Below are 14,399 nucleotides of genomic sequence, written 5' to 3'. Positions count from 1 at the left end.
ATTTAAATTCTGACTACCAAATGGCCCAAAGTGGTCTATTTTCCAGACAGTGTACTTAGTGCACCTGTGTACAACGCATGGGCTAATTTTTATTGTTTTCAGTCGCCACTGGAAAATTACAGCCTCTTTCACTTCGTGATATTTTTGGTGGTATAACTAATGTGTTATAAGAGTAGAATTAAAAGAAAAAATTGACAAAAATTCAATTTTTTTTAAAAGTGACCTGAAACAAGCTTATTAGAAGAAGGTAAATGACACCAACTATTATTTATTTTGGCATATTACTCCATGTTATAATGTTTTATTTCTTAAACAAAACAGCTATCCAGTTCACATGGAAGCTCATGTAATATGGATAGTTTATCCATCCATCTATCTTCCATACTGCTTATCCTACAAGAAACCCCCAAAGCACTGGAAGAACATGCAAGCTCCGCACACACAGGGTGGGGCAGGATTCTAACCCCCAACACCAGAGGTGTGAGGCAAAGGTGCCAACCATTAAGCCACCGTGCCCAACAGACTGGTTATCATTAATACTAATTGTACTGAAGAAATGAAAGTCATGTCCTGGTGCTTAAAGCCTACACACCTATTCAAGGCCAGCAGAGTGATAATATCATGGGTAAGTTAGCAGAGGACCATGTTTCATAATACTTAGAAATTGAGACAGAAAAAAAATCATATATGCCAGTTAACTGATAAAGTGAAATTAATTCCCTGTCATTTATCTTGTCAGTAGTCAAATCAGAGTCCTCAGAGACAGAAATAGTGCATAAAATATAAATGGAAAAGCAAAGACATTAGTTCCCCTCACACTTTAGTGCTGGTTGATTTCAAGCCCAGACAGAGAAAAAAGAGAGAACAGTTCACATAGTTTCAGAACACATGCAGATGTATTCCTGAAGTTGTTCATACAATGGCATATTGATCGCTTACTAGTCAGTTTTTCTGTCATTTTATGGTTTGATTGTGTAAGGTTTGGGACAAAACAAATTGAAGCTACAGGCTCATATGGTGAGAAGAGCAATGATCAGAGACACCAGATCTACTCCAGGTATCAACTTCCCTGTCCCTGTATTGAACAAAATGAAAGGGAAGGCCATGTTAAACACAGTGGCTCAAGGCACACATTCAGACACAGAACATTTCCCATATGAACCTAATGACTGTTATGTATTGCTTATTGTACTTGCAAAGCTATGACACTGTGTTTACTGAACTGTAACCCTGCCAGGACATTAACTAAGGAATTATTAGCATCTTTTTAAGAGAATGGGCAACAATTACTATATAAAACAAAACATAATAATTTCCACTATCAAATCATTCTCATAATAAAATTCTCTCTAGAATGTATGTAACAAAATTTATGATATCCTTAAATGAATACAAACAAACTGGCATCCATTTTATATGTGGAAGGCTCACAAGTTGGAATCCTCTTATGGCTGTTTTATTAAAGCGTTTTGTCTGTATCCCCCTTACAGTTGTTTTGTAATTTTACTCTAAATTTAAATTAAGTTATTTTTTACCACATTTCCTATATGAGCTTATCTTTTTCCCCAACTGAATGTGAAAGGGGTTTCAGTCTTATGAATGCCATAAAGATTAACAAGAGGTCTGCGCTTCTAGGTTCAAACATTTCAGGTTTGATGATGATCAACCACAATGGTCCACCAATTTCACTGTCCAACAATATGTAAAGTCCTGGGCGAGACATCATCGCCTTACAAATGACCCATACTCACGGCAATTTAAACCTTTAAATCTGACCACAGATATAAAATTCATTTGGAACACACTGAAACTGAATAAACAAAGCGTACGTGAACAATTTAATATGCTTTTACAACAGACAATTTAAAAAGTATTTTATATATATATAACAGAGAGCATACAATGAGTTTATAAAAGTGTATGCTTAAATGATAGAATGCAGATTTAAATGTAATAATTGTCATTATTCAAATTGTCAATAATTAAAATATGGTGGTGGATCATCATCAATGCTTTGGGGTTGTTTTGCCACCAGCAATGTGATTCAAAACAGTAAAAAAAAAATCCACACAAAAGCATCTAGCAATATAAAGGAACTTGAAACTCTCTCCATGGAGGTGTCATCAATGATACATCTACACATGTCTACAACAGACTACATGAAAAGGCTCTCTGCTTTTTGTGCACACAAAAAACACTACTTGAGAAAACATTATATTTTGATATTAGACTACAAAGTGTTTCTGTATGTTACATTTTTATTACAAAATGTAAAAAAAAAATAAATGTATTAAGGGTGCTGGAACTTCTGGAATATATGTAAAAATCAGGACCCTTGTTTAAAATTATGTTGAAACATGTTCAAAGACATGAAACAATACTAATTAAGAGTGAGAATCACAGAGCGACTCTGCAGCTTCTGTAAGCTTTTTAATGCCAAGTGACAGCTTTTAATTCTTTTTGATCTTAGTGCAAACCTTATCACTTTGGATTTAAACAGTTCTCAAAACCTTATCTTTATGTGTCCTAGGCAAGCAGATGAAACATAGCATGTCAAACAGTTGCAAGATCCTCATGCAACTGCTGGTGATATTGTTCATTTGCATAATTAAATACAGCAACAGCTATATTCTTCAGTCTAGCCATATACTTCATTTTTTCTGGTCAGACTGATATGTACATAACAACAGCAGTAAATTTAAATAAAAAATAAAAAAAAAAACTCGATATGCTCAAACTGAAGAAAAGAGAGAAACTTTTGTATTAATCAAGAATGATGCAGGTATAACAACATGCATGTGTAAATTTTAATGAGGACACACTCATCAGGTTCATTTGACTGAGAAAAGCAATGGTGAACATTGAAGAGGGTGGACTCTGATGACATGGAGAGATAGCCTATTCACTCAGAAACAATATTTATTAAATATAATTTTTAAAGCCCAATGTCCATGAAAAAAAGAACAAAGCTGTTTCCATAGCTGCAGCTTTAAAGCATCCTGCTTGTGGATACTCACAAGGAACAAGCCTAATGAACTGTGACACTGATAGAGCTGTGAGAAGGCCATGTCACCAGGGTCTATATTCATTATCTGACCAGTGGATGTGTTTGTCAGACGTGAATAAAGGAAATGAATGTTTGACAACTACTGTTTCTTAGAATGACAAGGGTAGCACACAATAATAAATACAGAAAATCAAGTAAACTAACTGCTTATGTTTAATGAGACTACAATCCCCCATGGCACCAACATACAGAATATATAAACATGTTAAGTGATACTAAGATACTGAGATTATTTTTTTTTCTTATGTCTTTCTGAAATCAACCCCAAATACTCAGATTCTACAGCTGCTTTCTACTTTATAACAAGTAGAAAGTGTACAAGTGTACAGCAAATCTGCATAGAGTAATTTATAATATTAGTCACTATTGCAAAATAATAGTAAATGCTGAATTAAGAAATTATAGTGTATAAAAGCAGTTCTTTGTATAGTGCTCTTCGGTTCTGTGTGAACTGTGAACTAAACAGTTCAGTCACAAGGCAGGCACATAAGCACACAAGCAACAATATTCCTAAGAACATATAGGAGTTTGAAATTAGTTAGAATAGACAGTACATCATATACTGTATGATAGATAGAATATGATATATGACGTGTAGAATATGTTATATGACAATCTAGGTAGTAGCTACAGCAATGTCAAAGCTACTAGTAATCAAGAGTTGAGAGTTGACAGCAAATTAGAAATAGTTAGACAGTATTGGCACTTTTCCACTGCACGGTACGGCTCGACTCGACTCTGCTCGCGTTTTGGGGGCTTTCCACTGTGGATGGTACCTGGTACTTTTTTTAGTACTTCCTCAGTCGAGGTTCCAAGCGAGCCGAGCCGATACTAAATGTGAGCCATGCACGGAATGAGTAGGGAATTCTCCTTAACGAGTGGTTCTGTATTGTGCCTGAATCAATGTCATTTAATACATACTTTGCATATGGTAATACACTATTAACTGAAAATTACGCATCATTTATCTTATTACAGATAAAATTACAACAAAGGTTTCTGTCTTAGGTTTTTACATCTCGATTGTTACCGATGTCCAAACAGGCATTTATCGAAGTCGCCCCTGTCGTGGCTGAATCTAACTTAGTCATATCGAGCACTATGTCCTTGTTCAGTGAACAGGAACAGCATTTGGTATACAAATGCCTGACCTTGTATTTGTACAGGGCTTCAATAATACAACATTATTCCTGCGTGACGGCAAGTGGAAGATGGCGCCCACCTTGAGGCGGCACTAAACTGCAGTGGAAAAGTAGAAGCTCAGAAAAGTGAGCCGAGTTGAGTCGAGCCGTACCGTACCGTGCAGTGGAAAAGTTGTTTAAAAGAATGTTGCTAGGTGTGAGGGAGTCTCTGCATTGTGCTGGAAATGGAATCTGGAGTGTTGAAGTTAGCTACTTTACTGCTGTCCTTGAAAATACTGTTGTTTGGGTTTTTTAGTGAGTGTCAAAGATGGCAGTCTCATATACTTGAAGGTTTTATTGTTATGAGTTGTGCCATTTTAGACTGGTGATTTTTTCCATAGGATTTAAAAGAACTTTTGTTATGAGACTCCTATCCCTTCAACAAACGGAAGGCATCCTGGGAAACTTATGGAGAGAGTTGTTAGTTTACCTGCACAACATATCTCTAGAGAATTAGAGGAAACTAGAGTACCTAAAATTAACTCATGTGGACACAAGGAGAACATGAAAAACTCCAGACAGACAGTAACCACAACTCAGGATCGAACCCCGGCCCAATGTAGCTGTGGACTTGTAGGTCATGTGCATATACAGAATGTTCATCCAGTATGTGCATAAATAGCTGATGAATGGCCATAAATGTGAAACCTGATCTCCTTATGAAAAAGAACATAGATAAACACTATCTATGAGCCTTTATTATTAAATAATAATAATAATAATACTCTATGAATTCATCCTTTTCTATTTTTTAAGAAGTAAAATAAGCAGACCCATTGTATGCTTAATATGACTATTAACAGTGAAGCTAAATTTAATAATACAAAAATAAACAGCGTTGTCTTTCCATGGTGGGAAACTGGGTTATAAAATGTAACACAGAATCCAATCAATCTGAAAACACAGAATCTTCTCTACTCAAGTTAAATCTAATTAAGAAAGAATGTCATGAAGCTGAGCCAGAATGGTGTTTTAAAGGTTGTATACGGTTATTTAAACTGTTATTATACGAAATAACACAGTGACTCGCAAAAGTATTCACCCCTTGGACATTTCCACATTTTGTACTGTTACAACCTGCAATTAAAATGGACTTAATTGTGTTTATTAATTTTATTTGTTTTATTTTTATCTTTTAATTTTTTTTTATTTTTTTACCAAGTCTAATATTTGAAGGTGTAAAATATATACAATATTGTTGTTGCTTGCATAAGTATTCATCTCCCTGGGCCAATACTTGGTAGACTCACCACTGGCTGCAATTGAAACTGCAAGACTTCTGGTATATATATGTGGCGGCTGTGGCTCAGGTGGTAGAGTGGGTTGTCCACTAACCGTAGGGTTGGCCGTTTGATTCCCGGCCCACGTGACTCCACATACTGAAGTGTTCTTGAGCAAGACACTGAACCCCAAGTTGCTCCCGATGGCAAGTTATCGCCTTGCATGGCAGCTCTGCTACCATTGGTGTGAGTGAATGGGTGAATGAGACACAGTGTAAAGCGCTTTGGATAAAAGCGCTTTATAAGTGCAGACTATTTACCATTTGGTATATGTCTTTATCAGCTCTGCACATCTGGATCCTGATATATTGGCCCATTTATCTTAAAAAATGATCTTATGTAAAAAAAAATAATAAATAAAACCTCTGTCAGATTGGATAGAGACTATTGGTGAACAGTAATTTACAAGTCTTGCCACAGATTCTCAAGTGGATTGATGTCTTTCAGATGCTTTGACTGGGTCCTTCTAACACATTTATGTTCTTGGATTTTAAGCACTCCAGTGGAGCGTTTTACAGTATTTAAGGGTCATTGTCCTTTTGGAAGGTGAACCTCTGCCCCAGTCTCAAGCCTGCATTGTCTTCATTCCTCTTGCCCTCAACCTTGAACAGTTTTCCAATCCCTGCTGATAAAATGCATTCCCACAAGAGGCTACCATCACCATGCTTCACTATGAGTATCACTATGGTATTCTCAGGGTAATGAGCGTTGGGTTTCAGGCAAATATAACGTTATGTGCCGAGGTCAAAAGTCATATTATACTAGAGAACTTTTTCCATGTTTGCTGAATATCCAAACATATCTAAAATATCCAAATCTATTAAAAATCTATTAAAATAATTATGTGACTTCTGATGGCAACTGCTTGCGCCAGAATTAATTTAGAGGTTTCACAGCCATAGATGTGAATACTTTTAACATTTGAATAAAATTTGCAAACTATATTGATTTCCCTCACTTTGGAAATCATGGGCTATTTTGTATAGATTTATGACCTACATAAAGCTATACAAGATAGGGGTGTGTGAATATTTAGGGCACTGTAATATCATTAATAAGGCACATCAATAAGGCACTGTAATGCCATTCAACTGTATAACAGAGACTGATGTGAAAGCAAAATTTGGAAAACCAAAACTATCTTTATTCCACTCTAACAGAAAACAATTGTATTGCTTAGACAGAGTGAGATGTTTTCCCTCTTGGCATCTCAACAGCCATCACACATTCTGATTTGTCCTATTCTAATTCAAACTGCTTTCACATAAAGACACACTATTTTCTGCCAATGATTACATGCTGATAAAGTGTCAACAAATGCATTCAAGGAAAAATAAAATTGTAATTCACTTTGCTTCCAGCTGCCTAAACTTTGCAACACACCTTTGTACTGCACACTGTGCTAAAATGTAAGTCAAAGAACTTCATTATGTGTTCCTGAGGCTTAAATGCAGCTTGCATTGAGTTGATCTCCATGGCAACACCACTAGTGCCATATTTCTTAAAGGCTATCAGGGGCTCGTCTAGCTGCAGGCACTGCGATCTGTCACGATGGGGAAAAGTGTTCAGAGCCACTGGCTTCTGCAGTGCCATTAAACCTGCATCTGCAAACAGGCTTTTACTAAAAACCAACACACACAGACAAATAACTACTTAAACACAGAACAAAAAGGCAGGCCAAGATCACATCCTCTAAAACAGGCACTGCCTGAGTACTCCTATAAGGACCACAGGTGTAACTCACACTAACATAAATTCATAAAATGCCAAATGATGGAATGTGTCAGAATAGTGTTGTTTTAGCCGGGGGGGTTTCATAGCTGTGATGCATAAATTTTTTTTTAACTTACCTTAAAATACTTGCATCAGCCAAGGTCGACTGATAATTGCCTCCTGTTTCCTCATATGACTTCTATGAAAAGTTTCACTCAAACATAGGCCAAAGCACACAGCTGATACCTGGAGAGGGTGGGTGTCTGAATTCTTCTGAAGGAGTCTGAAGCCTTCTCCCAATTTGCATACTACTGTACGTAATACATAACATAAATTCATTCTTTCATCTTTAGAAAATCTTCATGGTCAAGGTAATGGTGGATCTGGAGCCTATTCTGGAACAGTATGTCAAATTGTACTGTAGTGTACCAGTATCAGTGTCTATAGTGGCATAAAAACCTGACATATGTAGTGTGTCAGTATGTGGTTTGAGAAGTAGCCAAACAAACTATCTTAGCTACCATTGACCACACCACATGTGTCTGAAGGTTCTACCTGAAATTTAAGTAGTCTGCTCAGCCATTTCTTTGCAAAAATATAGCTAGCTACAGCAGATGAGAAGATATTTAGAAAAACTTAGCAGATGAGCAAAACTTGAAAAGCATAGAACCTTTGTTTATTTTCCTACTTTCTGTTTCTCTCCCCCAGCAATGATTCACTAAGCTGAAGAATCAAACAGACAACTCCTTTTCTCACCAGTGATTCAAAATGTTCATCTGGACAAATGTGACAAGCAATATTTTACCCCAACACTTGAATAACATCCAATAGTGTCATACAGCATGGTCTGGTTTAAGACAAAATGCCACAAGAAATTCCAATAGGTTCTAGGAAATGTAGTCACATAGTGTCACATGTTGCTTACCTCACACCTCTCTCTCCCTCTCTTTCTATATATACACATACATACATACATACATATATATATATATACATATACACACACACACACATACACACACACACACACACACAGTACATGTGTTACATTCTTCTAGTGGTCATGATCAGCAGTCACATTGTGGAAAACGTGCATTCACCAGTTACAAGGTTTCCAAGCATAGGTAGTCACGATACGCTATTGAAGACATTATTAAAGGCATGTCAAGATTCAAGGCTTCAAACTGGAATGTAGAAATTTCATCAATTCAAAAACTGTATTTTCATTTTAGGCTAAAATAACCTGCTTGAGAATCTATGCATCAAGCATATATTTCCATGCAAAGTCAAAGCTTAAATAAAGACTCCATTCTGGAGGTAATATCACACTGCTGGATTTTTGGCTTTCATTTGATTATAAAACACATACATATTAAATACTGTATATAGTAGAGGTGCACCGATGTATCGATGGATACAGGCAATTTTTCAGCCGCGCTGCTCGCGCTGAATTAAAGAGCCAGTACACCGTTGAAAGATTTCAATGAAGATGAGTTGACAAAAAAGTATATATTGCACAGAAAAATACATTGTAGAGTAGTTTGTTTCATATCCAGTTAATGTTAATATTTAAAAAAGTTTATATTATATATTACCAGTTTGATATTCAATGATGAAGTAGAAATGCTTTTGTTTGTGGTGAGTGAATGTGAAGCCTAACAGGAGGCTTTTTAGATTTCAGTCACTTAATTTTGTTAATATGAATTAATAACATTCAATAAATTAAGAAATCTTACTTTAATCTTAAGAATGTAGTTAATGTGTTAATGTTAATTTGAGTAATGTGTTTTCTGTTTATGAGTCCAGTTACTGTGAAACAACTTGTTGAAATGGAGAGAATAAAGTTTTTATTTGCATTCCCTTCAGAACTGTGGAATTAATTATTATTAATTTAAAAGAAGGCATCAGTATCGGTATCGGCCGATATCACTCTGAATAATCGGTTATCGGTATCGGCTGAGAAATTTAATATCAGTGCACCTCTAGTATATAGTGTAACTTTGGGTCTACTCTCTGAATCTAATATGCTGGGAAGTTGGAACCCACCAATTTAGTCTAATATTCATAATATTTTGCTTAATTTTAAAGCACACACAAATACTTCTATAAACCTCATGTATTTTTTTTTTTAATTCCTCAACTGACAAAGGCAGTCACCAGTATCAGGAATACTATATCAGTGCTGATTCAACCAAATGCAACACTTTGGTGTTTTGGATTAAGTACATTTGCAGCAATATTTTTCATCCAGCACATAACAAAAGGCTATTTTGAAATAATGTTTTACTCAGAAGTAAAACATTTTGAACCTACTAAGAAAGAAAAATTAAATCCCAATAGCATGTACCCTATAACAGTTCCTTGCATAAGAACTGTTGGCCTCTTTGGTGCCTTTCAGACTGAAGCCCTGGTTGACTTTTGAAGACAGCCTGCTCTAGGCAGAGTTGCAGTTCTTTCTAATTTTAATAAAGGTTTTAATAGTGCTTAGTGGGATGTTCAAAGTTCAAATACCTAATCCTGACTGATCATTTTCCAGAACTTTGTCCCAGACTTATTTTGATAACTCCTTGGTCTTCTCTAACAAACTCTGGGGTCTTCCAAGAACATGTGTATTTATATTGAGAACATGTGACACTTTAATTACAGACAGGTCAACTCCATACAACTAATTAAGTGACTTCTCGTTGCACCATTTGCAGTGGGGGTGAAAACTTATGCAATCACAATGTTTACATTTTCTATTTTTTATATTTTAGCAAAATACCTTGATTATTTCTGTTACCTCAATTGTATGAACTATTTTTCATAGATTCGTGCCATCTTCATAATAATAATCCCAATAAAGTCCATTTCTGTTCCAGGATGTAAATGTGCAAAGGTTCATGGGGAGTGAATACTTGTGCAAGGCACTGTATGAATCCGTGTTTGTTTAATATTTTAAAAGATAAAATATTTTGTTTACTGAGCTCAGAAAGTTTCCAGGAGCTCAGCATAAGGAGATAGCCAGTGCTGCCAATTAGCTCCTAATCAGGCAATAAGCCTCTCTGTCTGGGCTCAGCCTCACTTTACTGACTGTGCCATTGACTGCTAATGCTTGACCTCCCTGCCTACACTACAAGATAATAGCTAACAGAGGTTCATTGATAGAAAAGAATGAACCACTTGTGGACTGAATTTTTGCCACTAGTCCCCTGGTGCACATTGGTTGGATGACAACTGTTGTTTTAACCTTATTGATAAGATAAACATTAGCGCTATTCCCAGTGGACAGCCTCTAAATGACTCCGTTAATCAAGTTAGACATCATCCTCTGAGGTAGAAATGGTTCCATTGTGACTTAAAAAGAAAAGGTTCCATTGTGACATTTTTCTTTAGACACACTGACAAAGCAGCAAAGAATATGGTAGAAATTAAAAGTGAATGTCTGCAAGTAAACATAAAAGCAACTGCAAGTGCAATTTCATCTTATAGCATAATTCAAATATTCAAGTTAATCTTGAATATGAAATGTTTTTTCTTGTGGTTTAGAAATAAATGAATGGGGAGTCAGACAGACAAATTTACTGTACAAATATACATCTCTTGATTTATATAAAAAAAATAAAAGTACAGAAATGTCTTTCAAATTGATGGAGATAATTTACCTTAATATACTGCACTGTACAAATAAAATGTTTACATAGAAAAAATGACAACAATAAGAAATGGAAGAAGAAAACAGAAACCAGTTGAGAGTGAAACAGAAAGGTGATGATGGATAGGTCTGAGTTCAGTATTTTCCCAGCTATTCAAGCTCAAACTAAAGCTGTTAAATTAAACCTATTAAAACTGAACCTCGCCTCAGAATTAACTTATATTCTATATGTATGAGTTCTCACTTCTCCTTTCTTTAGTCACAAGTTTTAATAATAATAATTTGTTTAGTAATATTATGTGCAATTTCATGCCTGTTTTAACTTATACAGACCTTTATTAGTTTATGGTAGATATTAAATGAATAACCATACTGACAACCGTAAAATACTTCTTACAGTCTAGGGTATTTACCCTTAATAAGCAACCTTATTCTGAAACTTGTGCAATGGAATGAGCATTACCTTGCCTCTTTCAACAAAGATATTTCAATAATGCATTTGGCTGTTTTCCCAAGTAATCCTCGTGAGTTTTAGGGGGCTTTAGAGAGTAAATGAAAAACTTACTTTTTACAGGTTTCGTATCTTCCAGTCTCCCCAAGGCTCTGCAAAGGAAAGGACAAATAATAACAGCTTTGACACCAAGTCACAGAGTACATCGATATATTTAGCAAAATATATATAATTTATATTTACTTTGAAAAATGCACAATAATATAAACAAAATGCAACACTCTCTATCATGAGAGAGTGACATCATCATCAACAGTAAAGCTGTACTAATGGTAGACTAACAAGTACAACACAATCATGTGCATTAGATTTTTCTAATTACAGAATAAGTAATGCAATTGACTTAATTTCATTTTAATTAATGGCATTCCAGAAACACTTCATTTTGATAGACACTTACACCAGTTCATCTAATAATGTGTCTTGGTGTATTTAAGAATGGCAGCTGCACTGTTGTTATAGCAACCTTTGAGAATGATGTTGGGAACATTCCCTTCCTGGTAGACCAGTATTTCTTTTATCTTACATGTAAAGTCATCTACACACGTCACACCCATTGTATGAGTTATACAAGGAGCTGGGTTTTGACATATGTATCATTTTTTCCCTCTAGCTAAGAAATATACTAAATATAATAGAAATATTAATGCAAATCTGAGGGTTCCAAAAGCCAGACATAAATATTTGTGTAGTAGCACATTTGTGCATTTAAGAACACTGCCATTTTTTCCCACATGAATAGAAATCACTGTTGAGTGAACAATAATGGGACAGCTGTTGAACCAGACCATTTACCAGAGCACATATAGATCAATTATTTCCAGATCAAAGCACAAAACATGAAGCAAACATGTCTTACCTATCTAGCATACATTTACAAACAATGAAACAAAAAAATGTAAGTGATAAAAAGACAAATGATATGTCTCAGATGGGTCTTAGGATAAGTTAAAAACTCGTTAGGTGTTTAGATGGACTTTCCACTTATGCATTTGCACTTGTACACACACAAGTGTCTTTCTTTCTTTCCATCTTGACAAGCAGACAAAAGATGTTTGACTTGCTCAGGGTTCCCTCAGACAGCATGATGCATTATGGACTGATACACAATGCTGCTCAAGTTGTGCAGAAATCAGTTTCCTTTGAATAAAATATTGACAGCCTTGCTTAAGTATAGTACATAATATTCTACTCTATTCTGAGCCATATTATGTCTACATCTGAACGAGTTCATTTACAAAATGTGAGCTAACACAATTTTCCTTGAAGATCTTGGGCCTAGTAAGAAAGTGGCCTATACATGCCAGTGTTGGAAGATTTCATACATTTTAACATTTGCAATAATTGTAACATTAGTCATTTGTAATAATGTACATTGCATGCAAAATCATTTCATAATTATACTCAAACAGTTAAGACATACTGCTTATAAATAATGTAAGATGAACCAAAAAAAATTGAATAAAATAAAACAATGAACTATGTCTAAATCGGTACACTAAAATGTACTGAAAAGGATACAGCAAGCTGAGTAGCCACTTTATGAGGCTTTGCTGTGTCTAATAGACACTATAGCTATTGGCACCTTGGTGATTTCGCTTAAATGTCACACTCAGGATGCTGTTGTCTGGAACATGGCACAGAGCTGAACTTGTCTGTGCCTCTTCTTTAATGTCAGTAGACCCCTTCACCAAACACGACACTTCTAGAGAAATAGCTGTCCATCCCTAAGGGTCAACTCGGTAATTGCTTTAGTCAGAGAAGGCACCTGCACAGTGAGTGTCATTAAAAGGAGCCCTTTTAACCCTTATGTTCTATATGTATATCAATATAATTTAAAAATATTTAGTCTCACCAAATATATCTTATCGTTATCAGTATACTTTTCTTTATGATTAAGAATATTAAACAAATGTTTATACTATCAACCATGTAGATAATTTGGTGACCTGCCAATTCCCACCCACCAGCCAGCCCTCACCTATTATACTCCAGCTACCAATGGAGAAGAGTGAAGGCTAACACACGCTTCATGTGTGACATGTGATGACAGCGAAAGACATCTTTTTTCAAAATCACAGCCTTCTTTGCTCATATTTACCAATATTAGTGGAGGGCATTGTATGTACACCAGTCTTCAATGAGAGAACAGAAAGATGTAACTGGTCTATAAGCCAATGGCCGTAGCACAGATGAACAGCCTACCACACAATATGATTTCCTCAGTTGACCAAATTAAACGTCTATGACATAACACTGCTACCTCACTGTTTAATTGGCCTTACTTCTTGAGCTTTTAGATGTGCAATCATGGCTTTATTGAAATCAAACATTACAATTTTATCAGCAATTGGTGCAGCTATGATGGTTTTTAGTTGTTAATACTTGTACTCCAAAGACACATTAACAACCTTGCTAGTTTGTACACTATATGACTAAAACTTTGTGGACCCCTGACCAAAAAATCAATTTGTGCTTTTTGAACATCCCATTTCAGATTTAGTTCACCTTTACTGTTATAATAACCTCTACTCTACTGGGAAGGCTTTCCTCCATATTTTGGAGCATGGCTGTGGAGATTTGTCCATTCAGCTACAAAAGCATCAGTGAGGTCAGGCACTGATGTGGGGTGAGAAGGCCTTGGGTGCAGTCAGAGTTCCAGTTCATCCCAAAGGTGTTCGTAGGGGTTGAGGAGTTGTTTAAATGTACAACGGACACTGGATTAAACTAAAATCAAATAAATTCAACTATGGTAGATACAGGATGTATTTCCCGCCCTTGTCCCAGTGTGCAAGATGAACACAGAAAAGCGATATTCTTAACGGCCTGCCTTTTGCCCCATCCCACTCAGAAACAAAATGTTCATAGTGTGAGCATGGGGAAGTGTGATACCTTCCCCAATGGGCCTCTGTAATATGTCCTGTATTAGCAATTTTTGATCATTAGGTGCAATAATAACTATGAGCTAGTGTTGATTGAACATCTAGAAAGGCAACCATATCAGAACATCGCC

At 35.8% G+C, this 14,399-nt stretch overlaps 1 protein-coding gene across 1 annotated transcript in view; it reads right to left on the bottom strand.

Annotated features, from left to right (window-relative positions):
* Nucleotides 1–14,399, bottom strand: part of ankfn1 (ankyrin repeat and fibronectin type III domain containing 1) — a 56,690-nt gene that overhangs the window by 26,193 nt on the left and 16,098 nt on the right. The window contains exon 3 of the mRNA XM_053639561.1: nucleotides 11,441–11,478. The gene's annotated coding sequence lies outside the window, so the exon portion shown is untranslated. The remainder of the gene's footprint in view (nucleotides 1–11,440; nucleotides 11,479–14,399) is intronic.

The sequence above is a fragment of the Ictalurus furcatus genome, chromosome 13, assembly GCF_023375685.1.
Source record: "Ictalurus furcatus strain D&B chromosome 13, Billie_1.0, whole genome shotgun sequence".
NCBI lineage: Eukaryota > Metazoa > Chordata > Actinopteri > Siluriformes > Ictaluridae > Ictalurus > Ictalurus furcatus.
Note: the sequence above shows the minus strand (reverse complement) of the source record. Positions and strands in the feature narration are given on the sequence as shown.